Below are 24314 nucleotides of genomic sequence, written 5' to 3' on the forward strand. Positions count from 1 at the left end.
ACTTCTCCTGTCTCCCCCACTGCTCCCCTCAGTAGTGTATTTTAGTAGATCCGCCTGTTCTGCTTCCCACTTTGTCTCTGGTGAATCCTCTCACATACACCCACACACCTCTGGCCTACATCCCAGCTCTTGTATGCATAAATAAAATAAATCTTTTTTAAAAATATGTATATATGACTTGTCATATGCTAATAATATCTCATTAAACATACTGTAAAATTTTTTAACAAGCGCTATTACTAATTCAAGTATTTTCATTGCTAGAGTTCTAAGACATAATTTTAAATAAAAATTACACTACTATTATTAACGGTAACTATGTGAGACAATGTATGTGTTAGTTGGTTTGGCTGTGGTAATCATTTCACAATGTATACATATAGCAAGTTATTTTGTACATTTTAAGTATATAAGATTTTAGCCAATTATTCCTCAATAAACTGGAAAATAAAGCAGGAACCTTGCCTCTCACAGTCACTAAGTTGTATTCGTTTACAGAGCACATAGTAGGTACTCACTGAATTTGCTAAATATCAAACTAATAACCCAGTACTGGGCATTACCCTATTGTTTAACACATAATATAACAAAGTCTTAAAGAGAATCTACTATTAGCAAGTTTCAGGTAACACTTATACACAAATGAAGAGAAAGGACATACGGTATAGTGAGAAATAGAATTAAAAACAACAAAAAGCTCTTTCAGGCTACTGAAAACAGTAAATAAGTATGATTTAGAAGACTATCTCTCCCACACCTTGAGAACTCATTTAGAAATGTGTACATCTAAAGGGGCCTCCGTGGTGGCACAAGGGGTTAAGACACAACCTATGGGGCTCACCGCAGCCACTGCAGCACAAGTTCGATTCCCGGCCAGGGAGGTGGCCCACATGGCGCAGCAGACCTCTCCTGACTCGCCCTCTGCTCCCCTCAGCAGTGTATTTCAGTTGATCTGCCTGTTCTCCTGTTCCCACTCTGTCTCTGGTGAATCCTCTCACCACCCCCCCAAGACTCTGGCCTGTACCCCAGTTCTTGTATGTATAAATAAATCTTTAAAAAAAAAAAAAGAAATGTGGGCCTGCCCTGGTGGCGCAGCGGTTGAGCGCTGGGCTGCGAGGCTGCCTGCAGCCTCTGCAGTGCTGGTTTGTTCCCCGGCTGCTGGCGAGGGTCCCACACACAAAAAAAAAGAAAGAAAGAAAGAAATGTATACATCTAAAGATGCATAAACAAAGGGGGTTCCCCAGAGACTGATGCTGAAACCTATCAAAAGTAACTTTTTAAAAATTATCTAAGAAAAAACTAGTGAAATCATCCCAGCTTGCAGAAGACTCTATAGCAGTAGCTAGAATATCGCTGTACAAAGTGTCAAGAAATGTTGAAAACAGCTTTCATGTAGACAAAAATAAGGTAATGCAGTAATGGAAAAGTAGTCCAAACTGTAATTATCAGATGATGAGGTCTAAAGCTACCTGTTACAAGGAAAAGGTTTCAGAGTCCCTGGACTATACCCTGAATACAGCTACAAAAAGACAACAAAATGCTGACTATAATTGTGAAAGCTTTGGAAACACAGAACACATTATCCTACCCTTGTACAAACCAAAGTGTATCTGTACTGAGAATAGAATGTGCAGTTGTGGTCATCACAGCACCAAAAAAATAGATGGAGGAGGCCTAGAAGGTCTCTAGAAAGACCAAAAGACAGAGGGGCTTTTATGTGCATACAGATTTTTTTAAATATAGCTATAGATAAATAAAGGTAACTTTAATAGGAAACAAGAGGGTGTGAAATTGTAAACAGAGACTACTGCATCAAATCTTAGAAGTTAAAAAGCAGTTAAAAGTCTACAGAAACAATAAAGTATATTTTTAAAAATTAAGTACAGGTTTTAGAATCAGAAAGACGAAAATTTTAGGTCAAAAAACAAAGACGAGAAAGAGAGGGAGAGAGGCTGAGAGAGAAAGGTTTTATATTTTGGTCTCAGAAGCTTAGCTGAGTGACCATGACGGAATTTCTTTGAGCCTTACTTTTCTTACTGGTAAATAAGAACTCATGTGAAGAACTGCTTTAAGGATGGAGCTATACACATTGCCTGGAACACCATAAACACTTACTACCCAGTAGCCACTGATTTATTTAGCCCAATAAAAAGTAATACTTTTCTATTCTATCCAGTATATAAAGTAATAAAACTGATGAGGAGTATAGTATGTAAGAATAAAATAATCCAAAAAATATCTATTTAAATAATCTATTAAAAATAAAGTCAATATTTCCATAGGAAAGTCCTCAGAAAAATCATGAATTTTGGACAACACAGCACTAAATTTTGAAGTTGGAATTTTCATTCCTTTCCCACAAGCAGAGTAATTCTGGGCTAGATAAATGATGGATCCAACCAAATATGCCATTTTTTAATTTATAACAACTGTTAACATTTATTGAGCACTGGACTAAGTAAAGATATCATTCAATCCTTCTAAACCCTTTGAAATCTTTTTTATATTTTACAGAAAAATTAAGAGAGGTCCCTAAGCAGGTTCCCATTTTACAGATAAAAAAACTGAGACTAGGTGACTGCCCAAGGCTACACAGAGAGTTAGTAAAAAAGAAGCCTACATCTAAACCCAGGTGGACTGACTCTAGAATCTACTCTTGTATCTACAAAACTATACTGCTTCCTATTCTGAAACACAAAAAGAAATATCAGGCATTTGGTATGAAGAATGAGGTGCATGATGAAGGAGTGTACAGTAAGTATTCAAAAATGTTGCCTGATGAGACCAAGGGAGCTACCCACATGGTGCAGTAGACCTCTCCTGTCTCTCCCGCTGCTCCCCTCAGCAGTAGATTTCAGTAGATCCGCCTGTTCTGCTCCCCACTCTGTCTCTGGTGAATCCTTTCATTCCTCCCTCCACCCCTCTCCAGCACTTCTGGTCTACATCCAGTTCTTCTATGCAAAATAAATAAAAATCTTACAATAATGGAATAATTATTTTTTAAAAAAGATCTTGAAAGTTCTCATTTCGAGAAAAAAAACAAAACATGTTTTGTAACTGTATATGGGGACAGATATTAACTAAACTTAATGTGATCATTTCATATTATATACTAATGTCAGAATTATTGCACTATACACCTGAAACTAATGTTACATGTCAACTATACCTCAATTTAAAAAAAGGGGGGAAGTCTAAAAATTCCTCAATTATGGTCCCAGTTAAGGTAAACAAAGAACAGAAAAAGAGGAAAATATGTCAACATGCTCACTGGTGGAATTATGAATGCTTCTTATTTTCTGCTTCATATTTTTTTAATTGGGCAATTTTTTTTTTTTTTTACAAAGAGTACTCATTATTTTCATAATTGGAAAAAGGCAGAGATAAAAATAAATCTGAGGAAACTTTCACTCTTTATTCACTTCTGATTGTGTAATTTGTTACAATAGCATGTACTACTTTTAGAATTTCAAAGAGATTTTAAAAACAAATAAATCTTGAATATTAGAAAAGGGAAGTAAAGTACATGCAAATACCAAAACAAAAAAACAGATGTGATGTAAGAATAAGCAAATTAAGTTGCAGTTTGTTTGCGCAAACTTTAGATAAGCATCAAAACTTGGGTTCAAATTCATCAATGTGGACCAGTCTCAAAAACTTTGTTGACCAGAAGAATTTAGCTGCAAAAGAGTGCATATTGCAGGAGTCAAGAACAGGCAAAATTAATATGTGGGAACAGAAATCAGAGGTGGTTGCCTATAAGACAGCGGGGGATTGACAGGAAGGGATGTGAGGGAATTTTGAAGAATTATGGAAATATTCTCTCTTGATTGGAGTGTTGTCTATACATGAGTTTACATTTGTCAAAATTCACCTAATTATATAATTGCATTTCTAGGCCACTTCACTGTATATGAGTTTTATCTTCAAAAAAAAATCTCAAAAAAAGGGGGGGCCTCCCTGGTGGCGCAAGGGGTTAAGCACCACACTGTAAAGCAATCCTCAGCCCCTGCAGCATGAGTTCGATCCCCAGCAGGCCAGGGAGCAACCCACATGGCACAGCAGACCTCTCCTGGCACACCCGCTGCTCCCCTCAGCAGTGTACTTAGGTCAATCTGCCTGTTCTGTTCCCCACTCTGTCTCTGGTGAATCCTCTCACCCACCCATCCCACCCCCCGCACCTCTCTGGCCTGTACCCTAGCTCTTGCATGCATAAATAAATAAAATCTTAAATAAAAAATATAAAAGACAGGGTTCGATCTCAAATCTGCTACGTATTAGATGAGTGACCTTAAGGATGATACTCAACCACCCAGAGCCATATCAAGTGCTGGGAAATGACTGCAATGCCATATATCAAAGCAGGAGCACTGTGGTATGCAAATTATCACTCAACGAATGTTAAAAGAGCTTTAAAAGTAAAGGAAGGCAACACTGGTCTTATATTCTAGTAATTCCACAGATGGCTTTGGTTATCAGGAATACTATTCTTTAAAGACTATCAGTATTCTATTATTACATACAAAAGGGAAATTCATATACAGTTCTCAATTGTGAATGAAAGGAAATATCTACAGGCATGAGCTAACACCTCCTTCTACACAGTTCAATACAATTTCTCAAGATAAGATTTGAGAGAAAGCTTTTGAGACTGAGTACTTACTAGAACAAAGGTTTAATGGGGGTGCGGGGGAGAGAGATCTCCATTCTAAATACTTGAGAGTAAAAATATTGTCCCGGTCACTTTACTATGTCAATTACCAAGTTTAAATGTCACCTTAAGCCATATCACATATATGTAAGTTTGTACATATGCATTCAAACATACATATTCACTCAAACTGGAAATGAATTGATCCACTTCTTCCCCAAAGGGCTTCTAGAGTCTAAAAATAAGAAACTTAATTCTATTCAACTAGAAACAGTTTTATAACTAAGAGTATGTCTCAGACTTCCCCATATTTTACCAGGAAAGAAAAACAGCTTGAAAAGTAATATCACAAAGTTTAATAGCCTCTCCTATCAATCTCAAACTGTTTTTCTTTACTGGCATATAAAATCATGAAGAGCAAATTCTTCTAAGATACTTCTATATGTGAACATTATTTCCTCCGTAAGCATTCAACAATTCTTGCTTCTATTCTTCTCTTTTCTAATTCAATTCTGTTTGGCTTCTAATTTAAGAAGTGTTTTTCATTTGCATAAATGGTAACTATTCTGAGATACCATTCATAACTATACATTCAAATTCTCTAGAGTACCATTCATAACTTCAAGTGAACGGGAAAAAAACACTCATTCAACTTCACTTTAGTGGTGACTAAGACATGAGAATGATTATAATGTTTTGCTGGGGAGAGTTGACCAAGTGCCCAAATGTTACTAACTTGTTATTATTTTATGAACTTCCACAAGACCAAGGACCATTGCCTTCACCAATCTACCTATCACAAAACATACTGAGCTTAGGAAAAAATGCTCATTAGATAAATGTGATTTTTAGAGCTATAAAGTATCCATTCAGGGACATCAAAAGATATATCTTAGCAAAATAAAATAAAAACATTTAAGAAGAGAGAAAAGAAAACATCTTAGCCATGCAGCTCAAAACTTAGCAAGGAGAATTCTGACAAGTCCTATTACGTTCTCTATGAATATAATCTGGTTAGTCTTTAGGTTTAAACTTTTCACTATGAGCTTTTCTGAGAGTGTCTTTTATGTAAGGTAGTAATATTCCACCAGCTCTTTATGCCATCTAATCAGTAGTAGAAATTGAATTTACATAATGAGTATAATGAGCATAAATAATTCAGCTATCTGAACTGCTCTAATATTTTTTTAAAGATTTATTTATTTATTTGTTTGTTTGTTTATACAAGCACTGGGTACAGTCAGAGGTGCGGGAGGGTGAGAGAATTCACCAGAGCCAGAGCAGGGAGCAGAGCAGGCAGAAGGACCGAAGTACACTGCTGAGGGGAGCAGCGGGCAGCAGGAGAGGTCTGCGCGCCATGCGGGACCCTCCTCCGGTGGCCGGGGAGCGGCCGGGGAGCAGCCAGGGATCAAACCAGTGCTGCAGAGGCTGCGGGCAGCTTCGCAACCCAGCGCTCAACCACTGCGCCACCAGGGAGGCCCTGCTCTAATATTTTTAAACCAAATAAAAAATTTGAACAGAATAAAAATGGGGCTATTTTACAATTGTCACTTGTTGATATCCCCCATTTTTGCCTTGTTATGCAAAAGTCAAAAACAAAGACTGTATAACCAGAAAGAAGGAATAAAAGAATGTACATCTAAGGACATCTATATTCATTTCCCTCCATAACTCCACCACCCCTACCTCTAATTCTCAACAGGATGCAATTTTGCCCCCCAGGGGACACCTGACAATATCTGGAGACACTTTTTCGATGTCAAAACCAGTGAAGGGGGTTCTCTCTGGTGGTGCAAGAAGTTAAGACACAACCTATGAAGCTATCCACAGCCACTGTAGCACGAGTTCGATCCCTGGCCAGGGAGCAGCCCACATGGCGCAGCAGACCTCTCCTGACTTGCCCGCTGCTCCCCTCAGCAGTGTCCTTCAGTCAGTCTGCCTGTTCTGTTTCCCACTCTGTCTCTGGTGAATCCTCTCACCCTCCACACCTCTGGCCTGTACCCCAGTTCTTGTATAAATAAATAAATCGTAAAAAAAAAAACAACTAGTGAGGGGATGGTGCTACTGAGTAGTGGGTAAAAGCCAGGGATGCTGTCAATTATCTTACAATGCACAAGATGGCCCTCCACAGTCCAGATTTATCCAGATCCAAAATACCAATAGTGCCAAGGTTAAGAAACCCTATCCAAGGCTCAAGAAAGACCTACTTCTCAGAAGACACTCAAAAAATGTTTGCTGGTCTGAACTGAAAAGGAAAGACCATGACCTCCAAGAATGAAGCAGAAGAAAAAGACCATAATTTTTTTTAAAAAGATTTATTTTATTTATTTATACCAGAACAGGGAGGGTGAGAGGATTTATTTATACAAGAGGCGCGGGAGGGTGAGAGGATTCACCAGAGACAGAGCGGGGAACAGAACAGGCAGACTGATGAAATACGCTGCTGAGGGGAGCAGTGGGTGCAACAGGAGAGGTCTGCAGTGCCATGTGGGACCCTTGTGGCCAGCCGGGATCAAACCAGTGCTGCAGAGGCTGTGGACAGCTTCACAGCAGGGCACTCAACCCACTGCGCCATCAGGGGAGGCCCAAAAGACCATAGTTTAAGCAAAAGCCTTTTTGTGTAGTGATCACTAGTCTTACAAAAATGAACAATACACTCCTGACCTTAAGGAGCTTACAGTCAAGAAGGGAAGAAAAGTAGTTGTAATTTGTCTGATAGTATATTTGACAATCTGATAAGTACTACAACAAAGGAGAAAACATACAAGGGAATCACTCAACTTTCCCAAGGAGGCTTCACAGAATAAATGACATCTTAGCTCACTTCTAATGGATGAATAGGAAGCACCTTATGTCATTCATTTCTTCAGTCACCTTATGTCATTCTTATGTCACCTTATGTCATTCATTTCTTCAGTCAACAAAAAGATATGGAACACTTTGGCCTCCCTGGTGGCGCAGGGATTAAGTCTCAGCATCTGCTGCAGCCTGAGTTCAATCCCCTACCAGGGAGCTAAACCACAAGCCACAGCAGACCTCTCCTGTCTCACCTGCTGCTCCCCTCAGCAGTGTAGTTCAGTAGATCTGCCTGTTCTGCTCCCCATTCTGTCTCTGGTTAATCCTCTCACCACCACCCCCACCTCTGGCCTATACCCCAGTTCTTCTATGCATAAATAAATCTTTTCTTTATAAAAGCTATGTAATATCTATTATGTTCTATGTATTGTGCCATGTGTTGGAGACCCAGTCAAATTACAATTTTCCATTTCTTCCCATGCCATTACTTCCCTTACCAGCAGCCCACCTTCCTCACCCAATCCCTCAAGAATTCTTTTTTTTTTTTTAAAGATTTATTTATTTTTATTTATATAAGCACTGGGTACAGTCAGAAGTGCGGGAGGGTGAGAGAATTCACCATAAGCCAGAGCCGGGAGCAGAGCAGGCAGAAGGACCGAAGTACACTGCTGAGGGGAGCAGCGGGTGGCAGGAGAGGTCTGTGTGCCATGTGGGACCCTCCTCCAGAGGCTGGGGAGCAGCCGGGGATCAAACTGGAGCTGCAGGGGCTGCGGGCAGCTTCGCAACCCAGCACTCAACTGCTGTGCCGCCGGGGAGGCCCTAGATGTGAATTATTTTTTAATGGTAAATTCTGATGCAAGATAAAGTCAGATGCCCTGGTCTTTAAGCATTAAAGAATACAAAATAAGGGTAAATACAGTTTCTGACTTGCAGAACTTATCCATAGTAACAACAGAGTGACTTGGAAAAGGATGTTAGTCCACTAATTTAGTTAGTTAGTCCACTATCCTTTTGCAATATTATCAGTACTAATAATAGAAACAGGTAGTCTGGATTCCCAAGTCGAATTAAACACCACTCTACCTGTAACTCCTGATATCCTTTTATCAGACAAAGAAAGTACCATCTAAAGAACTATGAAAATACCCCAAGCAGGAAGATGAACTCAGGGCCACAAATCAGGTTATATGCTATCCTGAAGGCCACAATCTTTCAAATTAATGTTGTCATGGGAATTCTTTCAAAGAGAAGAAATAATTATTTATCCTCCAACACCAGTCCTTCTCACTCTATAGCTGAAGTGTCTGAGAAAAGAGTAGACTGAGTTTTTTTAAATTTTGAGCCTGGAGATACTTGGTACCTTGAAGAAATCACACATATTCATAAGGCTGATAAAGTGAAGTTTCTTATGTAGCATACACTTAAAGTAAAAAAACTCTAAATTAAAGATATCTTGGGCCTCCCCGGTGGCGCAGTGGTTGAGCGCTGGGTTGCGAAGCTGCCCGCGGCCTCTGCAGCGCCGGTTCGATCCCCGGCTGCTCCCCGGCTGCTCCCCGGCCACCAGAGGAGGGTCCCACATGGCGCCCAGACCTCTCCTGCCACCCGCTGCTCCCCTCAGCAGTGTACTTCGGTCCTTCTGCCTGCTCTGCTCCCCGCTCTGACTCTGGTGAATTCTCTCACTCTCCCGCGCTTCTGACTATACCCAGTGCATGTATAAACAAAAACAAACAAACAAACAAACAAATAAATAAATAAATAAATAAAACATGCCTCTATAAAAAAAAAAAAAAAGATATCTTAACAAACTCCATACCAAAATGTGCAAATTGTGGAGACTTTGTAAATTTAAAAATAAAAAATGTATGCCCCAAATCCTATGCAGCAGTGATGACCTCATACTAAAGACCACCATGAAAGGAGTATCAGCTTTATATTCTACAAACTTCAATCTATAGATCCTCATCTGATTACTCTTACTCTTAATTATATGGGGGGAAAGGGGCACATTTCTCTTAATTGTTATACAAAAAATTGATAAGCGCAAGACCCTATAAATTATTATTATGGTTAAAAAAAAAGGTATAGAGGGGTAGAATGTCATTCTAGCATCTAAAACAAAGATAAGTGACATTATTTAAAAACTTTAGTACTTAAGAAACAATGCACATTGGACACATCTTAATTAGAATAAGATTGTTAGATGAAAGAAACAAAAAATAGGATGTCTTTTATGTTTTGGGGGACTCAGAGCTTTAAAATTAGCTTGTAATATTTTTCCTTGTAATTGTTCTTGTCATCATGTAAGTTTTTTCCACAGAGATCCACAACCCCGTAACTTCAATTCCAAAATCCAAAAGGCTGTGAAAAATAAGTTTTTCATTATTTATTTGGAGGCAAAGCCTGACATGAGATGACATGAGGTTATTTATAGTATTTATTTATCCCAGTTGGTGTGACTATTCCAGCGTTTTCCTACAGAAATAATGTGTTTGATTACGAGACGTTCCCCAGAGAGGGGGATACCCCTCCCTGGAATGTTACATAACACAGAGTACATGTACCATATTCCTTTTCTAAAATCCAAAAACTTCTAAATTCAAAACACATCTGGCCCCAAGAAAATTTTTTTTCTTGGTCCCAAGGTACTACTGACTGGTATACTAATTAAGACTATATCTTATAGAGAAAATAAAACTAATACTGAGAATGGAGGTAAATGAAGGTAAATCTTCACATGCAATAAATTCAGTGTCTTACAACTATTCATACATACACAATCCTGGAAAGTAAAGCATTTAAAAAAAACTTTAACAAATGTCAAAAACCAAATACACTACTAAAGACTTTTCAAGTGATGGTGATATTCGCACCATCTAATATCTAGATCTCTTTGGTTGAAATACACTAATTTAAATAACATTTAGGATAGACCCAAAGACTGTCATTGGTAATTAGGTTGAGAAAAAGGATCATTCACTGATAATGTTCTCAGTCAAGTTTTTTTTAAAGAATTTACCTCAGAGGATTTAAGATTTACAATTATTTCATTTTAGAATACACCTTCTGAACATTTAACAAATTGACCTTTTTCTGTGAAAGCTGAGCATCTGACAGGGGTAATCTGAAAGATATTTGAAGGGGAAGAAGAGTTTCACAGTCCTTTCCTTCCTTCCTCCTTCAGTTGCTACTTTTCTGGTTTTAGAATTTCAAACAAAGAAATACATATTGGCTCCACTGCTAAGAAACGCCCTCTTTCTCAGCAACTTCCTCTTCCAATTTTCTTCCCTACCATTGACATATGAGAACAATACCCACTCCCGGTCCTACCATTTTGATTAACCAAAAGCTCTAAGGCTTGGAAAAATTAAGGGCTTCAATTGATAGTTCCTAACTACTTCCCACTTAGGTCCACAATCTTCACTCTGATCAGAGAAGTCAGATAACAGGGAGCACAAAGAAACATTATACTTAATCAGAGGCAGGCTATTGAACCTTTCACCCCTGAAATTCAAAGAAATTTGAACTAACAAATGGGAAGGATCTCCCATCCCAAGAAAATGGGGCTTTCTTAGAGAGGAGAAAAAGTTACTGGGTTGGCACCAATACCTGGTGAACTTTCTACATGCTACCCAGCCAGGATCCCAACTGAATTCTCTGACACATTAAAAATGACTTTTTACAATTTAGATGGTCCTTTCCAACTCACAGAGTGAACAAAGGGGGCGGGGAGGACGTATTAACCATCCAGAGTTCAAGCCTGTCCCCAAGCCATAGGTCATATCAAGTGTCTGGGACCAGACCTCTTCTTCCTGTGTGACCAAGCAAACTTCTTTTCGGCGAGCAGTGACTTCCCCATGCCTCTTGATTCTCAGAGGGAACACCTTAATTTTGGTAAGCAATGCGCCTTACTGTGTAACCTTGGGCAAATTACTTAACTCTTTTGAAACTTAGTTTTATTTGTAAATTCCCAAAATGGCTGTAAAAACAAAATATGAATATAAGCCTAACCAAAGTCTGGCACATAGTAGGATCACCATAAATGTCTTCCCTTTTCCTAACTCTCATGAATTCTTCTGGGCCTAAATTTCAATCACACCACCAAGAAGTTCCAAGAATTCCTGACTCTTCTTTGATTCTTTGGAGAACTGCATAAAACTTGCCCATCTCAGAAGCTCTAGGAGTCCTGGAGGACCAAGACAAACCGACTCCACCCCATAGTGGTCGGGGGTCCATCCAGAATCCTCCTGAGAGAGCCCCTATGGCCAACTCTCCTTACTTAGCAGACCACCCTCTACACGCGCGAGCGCGCGCGCACACACACGTGAGTGACTGTTCCCTCTCTCCTTCCCTCTCCTCTCCCAGGCTCAGCAACTTAGCAGGCTGGGTGGCTCAAAGGGCATCTTAAATCCTCATGGCTCAGAGATGGAAACTGAGGCTCCACCCCTGGAAGAACTTGCTGAAGATCTCAGATAACATCTGGGCTCCAATTCTTGTCGTCTGCCTGCAAAGCCTTCCTCTTGCAAATGGGGAAACTGAGGCCCGGTGAGGGAAGTGACTTGCCCAAGGTCACACAGCAAGTTGGTGGCGGGGCCCGATCAGGTTGGGGCACTTTTGCAGCCTCACAAACTCGAGGCCCCTCAAGTGTGTGTGGGGGGGATCGCCAGAACACCCCCGCCCCCCACATACGAACGCACGCCCGGGAAGGAGATTGTAGAGTAAGTCGCCACCCTGTGCAGACCACTAGCCCGGCCTCTGCACCTCCGCGGCAGGAGGCTCGGTACCCACTCCCCTGAGTCCAGTGCGGCCCGGGAGCGGCAGCCCGGCTCGGCCCGGCGCCTCCCGGCGGGGCCCGCCCGCGAGGACTTGTTGCTCACCTGGTCTCGCGCGGCCACCCTCAGAGACAGAGGGGCCGACCGGCCGCCCTTCTCCACACGGGGTCTGTTCCCGAGGGCCGCGTCGCGCGCCGCCACACAACCTGACCCCCCTCAGCGCGCTACGCCCCCAGCCGCGCTCGCCCGGCCCGCGTCCGCCATTACGCGATTCCCCGCCCTGGGACGCAGCCACACCCCGCCAGAGGCCCTGATTGGCTCTCTGCCCCACCCGCCTGGGGCTTCCGAGCATCCCATTGGCCTAAGTGAAATGCCAGTTAAGTAACTACGCAAAAGACGTACTGAAAGGTCCCGTCCCGGGAGCTCCACCCGAGCTACTTCCGCAATCGGAGTAAACAGCGGGGGGCAAACCAAGTGAAATGGGGGTGAAGATTGAACTAAATCAGTTCCTAAACTCGAGATCGGAAAATCCCACCGAAGAAAGTGTGAAAATCCGTACAAAGTATATTGAAGGACAGATTCTTTTTTTAGAGTTGGAAGAGTCAATATTTTTGATGAGAAGAAAGGGCCAAGCCCATGAACTTTCTGCAGACACCCCTCAAATTGCAAGATACGTTTGTCCCTTCCCTCCTGGTCTCTGGCCTGGCCGAAAGTAGGGTGGGGCGAGTGAGTCACAGGCGCCTTCCCTGTCACTAAGGGATCCATCCGGGGCGATGCCTAGTTTCCTGGGGCTGGGTGCTAGTTCTGAAAGGTCACCCTGGGGTGACTGGGGCCTCATTTAGTCCCCACCTGACTCTGCATCTTCAGACAAGTGCCTGAGTTTACCAGAGTCTCAATTTATCCTTCTGCAAAATAGGAGCAATCATGTCTGCATCAAGCCCTGAAGTGTTTGTTGAAGGTTCATGCCTGACTTGGTCTAAGTGCCTCTGGTGATAAGGGGCTGCAGTTGGTTATCAATTTGACAAATTCACAATAAGAATACCGCATTTAATTCTGTAGAGCAACTCTATAAGGCGGATACTGTCCACATTTGAGAAGAGAAAACTGAGCCTCGGTTACTTACCCTGGGAATTTGAAACAATCCATATGTATCTTGTGGTTAACATTCCTGTATTTCTCCCTGCCAGTACTAAGAAAGACTTCTCTCCCTCATCCCCTTAGTATCCCAGGTAGAGTTGTGGGTGCCAGGTTAGTTTCCCATTTCTGTGGTCACTATAGGCTTAGGAACAAAACACACACACACACACACACAACTATTGTTAATCACCAAGGTTGGGGAGGGAGGAAGGTGACCCTAGGGGTGAGCCTGATCTATTTTCTCCAACACAGGCTGCTGTGAGGCCATTTTTGGGTCCTCAGCCAGTAGCCTCCATGTCAGGACTTAAATCCAAGTCTCTTTACCCTGAGAATAGGGCTCTTTTCACTGCGGGATTGTTTTTCCAGAAGAACTGCCTTGCTTTTAATTCCTAGTCCTTTTCCCTCTCTGGAAGAGACGCTCCCAAGAAGGAAGTGGGAGGAAAAGTAGCCGAAGATGTAAGGACAAAGACCACCAAATGATTGGTACTAGGGTTGACTGAGTCAGTAACCTCTAGGCTCAAATTGGGACAAACAGTCTGACAACCACTGACTAATTAAACCCTGACTGTGACCATTGGGGCCTGAGAGGCAACAGGTGCTGTGCAGAAGTCCATGGTTTGGGGGTCAGATTAACCTATGATTAAATCCTACCTCCACCGCTTTCTAGGTCTTTGAGGGGTGCCTTCTCTAAAATGGGAACAATAGGGCAGTTGTAAGGATTCAGTAAGCTAGTTAATTGTGAAATTAATGAGTCATGTATGTAAGGTACCTGCTAGCTATTTATTCATTCATGGATCATCCATTCAATAAAGAGTTAAGCATTACCCCTGTAGCAGACAGCCTGCAGTGGTGTAGCTACTGTGGTGAGCAAGATAGACTCAGAAGACCCTCATGGGGCTTAGAGTTTGGTGAGGAAGAAAATAGTTAAACAAAGGTCAGACAAATCAAAATACAGTTAGAAACTGTGATAAGGAACAAGAAAGCAAAGTACAATGTGTTTATGAGAGTGAATGTCAGGGAAGGGAGTGGAGTCTTCCTGAAGAGGTGATCATGTCTGCAGTGAGTTGGTGAACAGGGCTAACTAGGCAGTGGGTGATTGGAGAAGTGTTGCAGGTCAAGAGAAAGGGTGAGGAAGTGTCTGGGCAGATGGGGATAGTGACAGGAGGGATGGCAGAGTGGAAGCACAGGGCCTGAACAAATGCGGTATTACAGGAGGGGGAAGCTCGCTTTGAAAGTGGGGCTGTTCTCCACGGTCTCTGTACTTTTCTGATAGTCCCTAAAGGAATGAGTTTTTGAGGCCAACCCATCTGGGTTTGAATCTTGCCACTTCATACTGTGTGATCTTGAGCAGTCACACCTGTCCGTGCCTCAGCTACACTTTCTGAGAAATGGGAATAATGATAGAGAGTCTTAGGTGGGAGGCAAGGCCTCAATGCAGAAATGTGTATATAGCATTCCAGCACATAGAAGACACTCAATAACAGTTTCTGGTCCACACAGCATGGAGGGAGATCAGCATGAAGCAGGGGATCCAGCAGATGCATTTGGAAGAGAGCCAATACAAGTGTCTGTGTGCTGAGTGAGATGTCAACTAACCTTAATTGTCACAGAAGACTTTGAAGCCAGGCAATCCTGGGTTCAAATCACTTCCTAGATGACCTTGCCTCTCTGAGGCTGTTTCCTTATCCATAATATAGGGACCATAATTGTTTCTATGTCCCAGAGCTGCAAAGATTAAATGAGATAATAACTATGACGTATTTAGCACAGGGATTGGCACAGAGTAAGCCTTGTTGAATATTAACTCTAATAATAACAATTATTATTGATATCAGCAATTACTACCTATACTAGAATTTAAAATTCTGAAGCTTGGGCCTCCCCTGGTGGCGCAGGCGATCTAGTGCTGCGCTGTGAAGCTGTCCGCAATCTCTGCAGTGCAGGTTCAATCCCGGCTGGCCAGCGTCCCACATGGCTCGATAGACCTCTCCTGTGTCGCCCGCTGCCCCCCTCAGCAGTGTATTTCGTCAGTCTGCCTGTTCTGTTCCCCGCTCTGTCTCTGGTGAATCCTCTCACCCTCCCACGCATCTGGCCTGTACCCCAGTTCTTGTATAAATAAATAAATAAATCTTTTAAAAAATAAAATAAAATAAAATTCTGAAGCTTTGCCTAAAGGTTGTCTGGACACAGAAAGTTGCTTCGGGAGGGAGTGGTGCTGCGCATTTTAATAGTAATATTAATAAGCACTAACACTAAGCACTTACTATGTGCCAACTGTGTGCAAAGTGCCCCACCTGCATTAACTTATAAATCTTCCTAGTAGTCCTACAAGTTATATTCTATTATTATCATCATTTTTACAAATGAGATAAAGAAAGCACAGAGAGGTTAAGTAACTTCACCAAGGTTACCCAGAAACAGCATAGCTACAATGCAAACCCGAGCTTGGAAATTCACAAACTTGCTTCTCAAGAGAGACAAGCCCATCCTCTCCTCCCCAAGAAGTCAGTTTAGCTATGGAATTACTACTTACAGCAAGTCCCCATGTTTCACAGGCCGTACCCAAGCCCCAGTTCCTTTCCCACCAATTCCCCTGCCCGTTCCCCATCCCCTGGGTGTGATAAAAGCAGGGAACAGAATCTCTTCCTCTGTAAGAGAAAGCAGGAAAATATTTAGAATCACCAGAAGTGGGTCTGAGTCCCAATTTTGCCACTTTAGGGGTCTCTGAAGGCCCCTCCAAGCCTCAGTTTCCTTACCTATGAAATAGGGATGATGACAGTTCTGCCTACAGGGTTGCTGTGCGGAGCAGGAAAAGTAAGGCCTGCAAAAACTGAAAAGTGAGGTCAGCACAAGAGGGCCTCTCACTGTTGCTATGGGGATGATAAGCACTCAGGGAAGAAGTCTAAACCAGTAGAGCAGACAAAGCTGTCATGGGGGTTCGATGGTCCACCTTTTTTTTTTTTTTTTAAGAGGCACATGCAGGGAAGAAAGCCGGGAGGGTGAAACCAGAGCCAGAGCAGACAGGCAGAAGGACCGAAGGACACTGTCAGCCTGCAAGATGCTCCTGGGGATCCTCGAGGGGAGCCCAGGTCTGCACACCTTTTCCTCCGGTGGCTGGTGAGCAGCCGGGGATCGAACCGGCGCCGCAGAGGCCGCGGGCAGCTTCGCAACCCAGCGCTCAACCGCTGCGCCACCGGGGAGGCCCATCCAGGTCCACCTTTTATACCCTGTGTGACCTTGGGCAAGTTATATAACCTGACTGAGCCTCAGTTTTCTTGTCTATAAAATAGAGTGAATAATACTGATCATGTAGAACAGGAAAGAAAACGCAAGGATAGGATGCCTAAAAGGCCCCGAGCCAATGCATGGTACAGAGCTGGCAGAGCACAGTCTGCTAAGGATTTTAGAGGGAGGCACAAAGCAGAAGGTCCAAGAAGAAGCACCGTGACAAGAAGCACCGTGACCCGGCACATCACCCCTATCTGCGGTGAGGGTGTAGAGCACTGTGCTTAGAGTCCAGGTCTCAGCCACTCCCCTACCTCCTCTACCTCAGCTTTGGCTGGGTCCACTGCCTGTTCTCTCTCTCTCTCTTTCTCTCAGTTCTTCTCCACAGAGCAATCCCAGGGGGCCCTGAACCTCAGTTCCAGCCAAGCTTGCAGGCTTTCCCCGCCTCCACATCCTTAATCCACAGCCTTTGCATTTGCCATTCCTTCCACCTGGAATGCTCTCTCCTCCCGGAGCGCCTTTGATGGGGAAGACGGGGGTGCTGGAGGGAAAGGATCTGGAATGATGCTCCCCCACCTCCTCACTCCCCTCCCCTGCATCCCCCACTGCTGCATGCCTGACCTCCCCCTCCCAGCGTGGGGGGATGAGGCAGTGCTGGGAGGGGGAGGGAAAGGGGAGGGCTCCGTGAAGGGCCCTCTGTGGGGTTTTTCACCTGCTCAGAAGAGGCTGACGGAAATGAAAGCTCTAGAAAAAGCCTGCTGTTCTGCTCCTGAGGCCCCAGCTTGGTGAAGCCTCCCTGTCTTCCCACTGTGCCATCTACTCTTCCTCTCCTTCCTCCTGCAGGCAGGTTACCACAGTCAAAGATGGGTGGGCATTAGGCCAGAAAGCCCTGGGTTCAAATCCCATTTCTCCCACTTACCTACTGAGTGATCTCCAGCTGTTTAGCCTGCTTGCACCTCATTTCTTTGGAAAAAGACACAACAGGGGCCTCCCTGGTGGCGCAAGGGGTTAAGTCTCAGGGCTATGAAGCTATCCCCAGCCACTTCAGTCACAAGTTTGATCCCCCTGGCCAGGGAGCCAACCCAAATGGCGCAGCAGACCTCTCTCTTCTTGCCTGTCTCCCGCTGCTCCGCTCAGCAGTGTATTTCAGTCAGTCTGCCTGTTCTGCTCCCCACGCTGTCTCTGGTGAATCCTCTCAACGCCCTCCCCCCCACCTCTGGCCTGTACCCCAGCTCTTGTATGCATAAATAAAAAAAATTTTAAAAAAGACTCAACAATCCCTGGCTCCCAGGCTGCTGTGAGGCTTGAGATGTCCGTGAATGTGCCAGGCACAACCCAAGTGCTCAGCAGTGGAGATACAACTGTGATGGCAAACTCGCAGTGCCCTGTGGGTCTGGTACAGCTCCTAACACATTGCATATATCTGCTTAATTTCTGGCGAGGCAGATACCATTACTATCTCTATTTTACAGTGAGGAAACTGAGGGGACAGGTCAGTCAGTAAGAGGCAGAGCTTATAAGGCTAACCCCGGCTCTCCCCGCCTCCCAATGGCGTGCAGACAAGTGTACAATTCTCTCACCATCCCGCGCTTCACTGTAAGAGGCAGAGCTTAATCTCTGTTTTTTTTTTTTTTTAAGATTTATTTATTTATGCATATAAGAATTGGGGCACAGGCCAGAGGTGCAGGGTGTGAGAGGATTTACCAGAGAGAGTGGGAGCAGAACAGGCAGATTTACTGAAATACACTGCTGAGTGATGCAGCAGGCGAGACAGGAGAGGTCTGCTGTGTCATGTGGGTTTCTCCCTGGCCAGCTGGGGATAGAACTTGTGCCAATAACTTGATAGCGCTGTCTTTAACCCCCGCGCCACCAGGGAGGCTCTTAATCTCTGTTCGTGCCTACCACACCATTGTCTACTCAATGATAGTCGCTATGATTATTGTTATTATTTGTTTTTATCTGTTCTGTGTCCTCAGTAAGTACATGTTATTCTCTTTCCTCCTACCACACAATCCTTTCCTGAATTTTCCCTCCATTATGACATCTTCCAGTGTATTCATTTAACAAGCATCTACTACTGTTTGCTCTGGGCAGGTGTATGTACAGCAGTAGGGATCCAGGGGTCAATTCACCTAGTTGTTACCATCAAGTGGTACCCCAATCTGGTGAGGAAGAAGACACATAGATAAAATTGCAATGAAAGAGGGCCTCCCCGGTAGTGCAGCGGTTGAGCGCTGGGTTGCGAAGCTGCCCGCAGCCTCTGCAAAGCCGGTTCGATCCCCGGCCGCAGGGCAAGGGTCCCACATGGCGCGACAGACCTCTCCTACAGCCCGCTGCTCCCGTCAGCAGTGTACTTTGTCAGTCAGTCAGGCTGCTCTGCTCTGTTCTCTGCTCTGGCTCTGGTGGATTCTCTCACCCTCCCGCACATCTGACTGTACCCAGTGCTTGTATTAATAAATAAAAATAAAATCTTTTTTTTTTTTTAAAAAAAAAGAGGAGTCACCAATTTTAGCAGGAAACGTGAGCTCACAGAAATGAACTTAACTTGGGTACTAGGACAGGTTTAAAGAGGCAGGGTCACTTGAGTAGGGTCTTGAAGTGTGAGCAGGAGTTCCTCAGTTATAAAGTGGGAACAGGGTCTCCCTGGTAGCGCAGGTGGTTAAGATGCAACCTAGGGGCCTCCCCGGTGGCCCAGCGGTTGAGCGCTGGGTTGCAAAGCTGTCTGCAGCCTCTGCAGCGCCAGTTCGATCCCCGGCTGCTCCCCGGCCACCGGAGGAGGGTCCCACATGGCGCACAGACCTCTCCTGCCACCCGCTGCTCCCCTCAGCAGTGTACTTCGTCAGTCTGCCTGCTGTGCTCTCCCCTCTGGCTCTCCTGAATTCTCTCACCCTCCCGTGCCTCTGACTGTACCCAGGCTTGTATAAATAAACAAATAAATCTTAAAAAAAAAAAGATGCAACCTAGGTGGTTAAGAAGCAATCTGCAGGCTCTGCAGCACGAGTTCAATTCCCTGGCCCACCAGGGAGCGGCCCATATGGCGCAGCAGACCTCTCCTGACTCGCCCACGCCCGCTGCTCCCCTCAGCAGTGTATTTCAGTGAGTCTGCCTGTTCTGTTCCCCACTCTGTCTCTGGTGAATCCTCTCACCCCCCACACCTCTGGCCTGTACCCCAGCTCTTGTATGCATAAATAAATATTTAAAAAAAACAAAGTGGGAACATAGAATATGATGTGTAGTGCAGACCATGCAAAGGGGACTGAATAAATAAAAATGAGATAGTAACATGTCTGGAGGCAGTTTTATTCCCAACCCTATACTGGGCGCTGTGGGTAGACAGATAGAAAGATATTAAGTGGGCTCTCAGGGAGCTTACAGACTTGCGGGGAGGGGATAAAAAGCAATAAGTAAAGCAAAAATATTGGTATTAAAGAAAAATCCAGAGGGAATTAGGGACTGCTAATGAGAAAGCTAAAGATTTCAGGGGGTCAGTGAAGACTTCGTAAAGGAGAAGTTGATATTTAGACTGAGACTTAAAGATCAGAGCCATATTGTGTCACCCTAGCCTTACATAAATCCATAAAAACAGGGCCTCCCTGGTGGCACAAGGGATTAAGATGCAACCTATGAAGCTATCTGCAGCCACTGCAGCATGAGATTGATCCCTGGCCAGGGAGCTACCCACATGGCGCAGCAGACCTCTCCTGACTCACCTGCTGCTCCCTCAGCAGTGTATTTCATTCAGTCTGCCTGTTCTGTTCCCCACTCTGTCTCTGGTGAATCCTCTCACCCTCCACACCTCTGGTTTATACCCCAGCTCTTATATGTATAAATAAAAAAAATCTTTTTTAAAAAACCCATAAAAACAATACTAACAATAAAATAATAAGGAACTCCAATAAAGTTCTGTTTTTGCCTATGAATCTTGTTTCAATTTTTTTTAAATCATCAAATGTCCAATTTTGTATTTGTAAATAATATTTTTAGTGCCCCTGCTTTGCCGGTGCCCTAAAGACAGGCTTACTCTGCCATTGAGTAATCTGACAGGGTGAGAGGCCAGCCAGAGTCAGCCAGGTAAGAGGCAGAGAAGGGTGTGGCAAGAGGGAATTCCACATGCCCAGGCCCGGTGGTGAGAGAAAAGATGGCACACAGGTGGAAAGGAACTTCGAGAAGGATTGGTAAGTGGGAAGAGACTTGGACTAGAATCTGAGCATGCTGGGGAGGCACAGAACAGTTTCCACTGGGATGTGCCAAAGTCAAATGCCCCATTTGCAAGGTGATTGGATATTTCTAGAGGCCTATTTTGGTTTGAATTCATTCATTTGAGAAACACCACATATCTGTGTCTCAAGCACTGACCCAGGTGCGGGGGCTGCAACAAAGAATTAAGGGTTTTGCAGACAGCCAGGCAAGTCGGGGACATGGAGAGCCACTCCCACAGAGGTCTAAAGGGGTGAAAGCCAGGAGTGTGAACGTGTTATGACTTTCACAAAAGGAAAGCCAAACCCTGTGCCGCATCCTGAGGTAGGGAGATGGGAGATGGCCCTCAGGGAACTCGCAGTAAAGAGACCAGTGATTCATCAGACAGAAGAATAAAAGGATGAAAGCAGGAGAAGAAGAAATGGGTTAGGGGTGAAAAATCCTGATCTGGGAACTAGAAGGTGGCCAAGTGAGCAGAGAGGCAGAGGCCCCAGCCAACCCCTCAGCCCCCCATGCTTTCTCATGAGCCCCGCAACTTTGTCTCCTCTTGGCTCCAGAAGTCAGACCAAAGCCTGAAGGAGAACAGGCGGGTGAGGAGGGGGCGGGCGGGAGACAAGCCCAGGCCTCTCACCCCAGCAGGGCCTTCCTTCCCAGCAGCTGGAGCCAACCCGGCTGAGGAGCCAGAGGTTACAGGGAAGGATTAAGGAGTTGGTTGCTTTTTTACCCAAACTGTGGCTGCATTTCTAACCCCCCCCTTTTTTTTTTTAAAGAAAAATGTTCCTGTACACGCACCCGGAGGCTTTTGCAGGAGGCGGCTGTTGGAGAACCAGGAAAACAAGCCAAGAAACAAGAGAGAGGAAAAAGACCACGCCTCGCCTGGCAGATTCCTAATGGCCCAGGAGACCTGAGGCTTTACAGTGGGAGGCTGGTGGGGGCTGCCTCGGGTGGGAGGGAAGGGCAGGCCGAAGGACAGCCACTTGCTGGCCGGTGACCTTGGGCGGGATGCTGCCTGCTTCCCTCTGGTGAGAATGGGAAGGAGGGCGACAGGGGCAGGGCTGGCCAGCTGAGGTCACAGGAAGGCCCCTTCCAGCCTGAAACACGATCTCGGGATGTGGGGCCTGCCAACCTGCAGCGACCCTGGGCCAGCAGAGATGAAAGGCTGCCTGTCCCAGCTTCCGGACCCCCGAGGCCCCAGTGCCTCAAACTTGAAGGGCAGCAAAGCTGCTGCAGCTGGCTAGAACCGGTTGCTGGGCTCTCCACCCCACCTGATGTCATCCAACCCTCCCTTCCCTGTTTTGCAGAGGATACTCAGGCCCAGAGAGGGCTGGTGACCCGCTTGAGGTCACACAGCAAGTTGGAGGCTGAGCCAGGACTCACCACAGAGTCTTTGAACTCCAAGTGCAGGCCTCATTGCCTTTCCCAGAAACTTGGCTTCCCTGGGGGCTTACCCTGGGGAGTTGGAGAGACCAGGGGCTAGGGAGGACAGTTGGGAGCTGTGTCTGTTTGAAGTCACGACTTAATGTTGACTGAAGTGCTTTTTTTTTTTTTAAAGACAAAAAGAACGTTCCAGGCCCCTGCCATGAGCCTGGACTTGCTCTGCTGGCAGGGGAAGGAATGCAGCTCTGGCCGCCACAGCTGCTGGTGGCCAGCTGCGGCCTCAGAGCTTGCTGCTCCCGCCCCAGCAGGAAGAGGGACAAAGGCCTCTTCTCAGGCCTGTCCCCTCTAGCCCCTGCCTCAGTAGGGGCAGAGCATCCATCCAGGAGGCTTGGTCAGTGACCAGCTAAGTCGCTGTTCCTCTCTGGGCCTTAGTGCCCTTTCTGTTAAATGGGGGCAGAGTATTTGCCTGACCTACTTCTCAGCGCTGTTCCAAGAGGTAATATTTCAGTAGTACAGCCCTCTCAGCACCTCCTTCTGTCAGAGGGTCTGCCTACTCATCGGCCCCTCGGCCTCCAGTACCTGGCCCTCCTCATGCTTCCCTTGGCCAGCCCCAGCTCACCCAGCTCAGCTCAGCAGGACCATCACTCATTCTGGGAGGCCCTCCCTCACCTCCAGATTGTATTGCTCCTTCAGGGTATTTGTCACTGTTGTAATTAAATAATTAATTGTGTAATTGGATCTGTCTCCCCACTAAAATGTGAACTCTGTAATAATAACAGCAGAGACAGAATGCTTCCCCAGTGCCAGAGACTTTACATGTATTAACCCATTTTATTTCTGTGTGTTTCCCCTTCTTCTGGATAAGGAAACTGAGACAAGAGGTTCAGGAACTTACCTGAAGTCACAACATGTTAGAGGCTAAGGCTGAGCCGGGACTCCACACAAAGAAGCTGCGGAATCAGAATTCAAATCCAGACCCCAGGCAGTAACCATGACCCCACTGATGAGGCAGGTTTAGCCAGTTCCCTGCCTACCTCCAGCTCCGGAAGCGTCTGGCATGCAGTAGGTGCTCCTTGTGTGTTGGGCAAGTGAGTATAAATGAGTATTTGGGGAAGAATAAAGCATCTTTCAGGAGTGAGTTTTTTGGGTGCTGTGTGTGGAGGTGAAGCTGAGTCATGGTGTGATGCCCAATACGTTGTTAGCAATTGTTGGGCTTCCTTCTGGGGTACAGAGGTCGTCTTTGACTCCTTCCACTTCACTGTCAGAGGCAATCAATCCCCAGGTTCTGCTTGGTGTCTCTCCTCTGTATCCCAGGTTCTGCTTGGTGTCTCTCCTCTGTATCCCTTCTTCTCTGTTCCTCAACCCCCATCTTTTTCTTGGATTTTTGTAGCAATTCCTACACAGTCTTCTCTCTCTCTAGTTTCTTCTCCTTCAAAGTTCACCTCTAAAAACAAAAAGCTAATTGTGGGTGCCATCCCTCATTACCTTCTCCCTCACTAATGAACCTTCTGTAGCTCCCCATTGTTTCTGGATAAAGCCCATATTCTTCACCAAGATGTCTGCCACCCAACCCCTGCCTTCACCCTTCTAACCTCAACAACTGCCTCTGTCCTCTACAACTCCTTTGCCCAAGCCACACTTTGCAGTAGAAGTTAAAGGTGTGTAAGCAGACAGTTCTGGGTTCAAGTCTTGGTTCACAGATGGGTTCAACTCACCATCTGTGGGAGTTTGAAAACAAATCAAATTCCTATTCTGAGCTTCAGTTAGCACATCTGGAAATTTGGCGTAATGATAATACCGACTTCACAGAATCATTGTAAGAATTAAATGAATACATAAGGTGCTCAGCACAGTACCTGGCACTCCCAATGGTCAATATCATTCTTATCTCTGCAACAAAGAACATTTCTTACTGTCAATCTTATTCTTTATAGCCCACCCAGCTTAAATGTCACCTCTTAGAGGAAATTTTCCTTGATAGCTGCACAGAATCACTTGGCCCCCAAGTGAAATCAGTGTCACTTTTTATACTCGCTTGTACTTTGTACCTCTATAAAGCACTTGTAACCTTGCATTCTTTCCCTCATTACCCCAAGAGAGCCTGAGAGCAGGAAAATTATCTTTTTTTAAAGATTTATTTATTCATGCATACAAGAGCTGGG

At 44.9% G+C, this 24314-nt stretch overlaps 1 protein-coding gene across 1 annotated transcript in view; it reads right to left on the reverse strand.

The window, feature by feature from the left end:
- The window catches only part of WASF2 (WASP family member 2), a 61143-nt gene extending 48650 nt beyond the window's left edge, over positions 1-12493 (reverse strand). The window contains exon 1 of the mRNA XM_037501077.2: positions 12322-12493. The gene's annotated coding sequence lies outside the window, so the exon portion shown is untranslated. The remainder of the gene's footprint in view (positions 1-12321) is intronic.
- Positions 12494-24314: the final 11821 nt, after the last annotated feature.

Source organism: Talpa occidentalis, unplaced genomic scaffold, assembly GCF_014898055.3.
Source record: "Talpa occidentalis isolate TD23 unplaced genomic scaffold, MPIMG_talOcc4v2.1 talOcc4.9, whole genome shotgun sequence".
NCBI classification, from domain to species: Eukaryota; Metazoa; Chordata; class Mammalia; order Eulipotyphla; family Talpidae; genus Talpa; species Talpa occidentalis.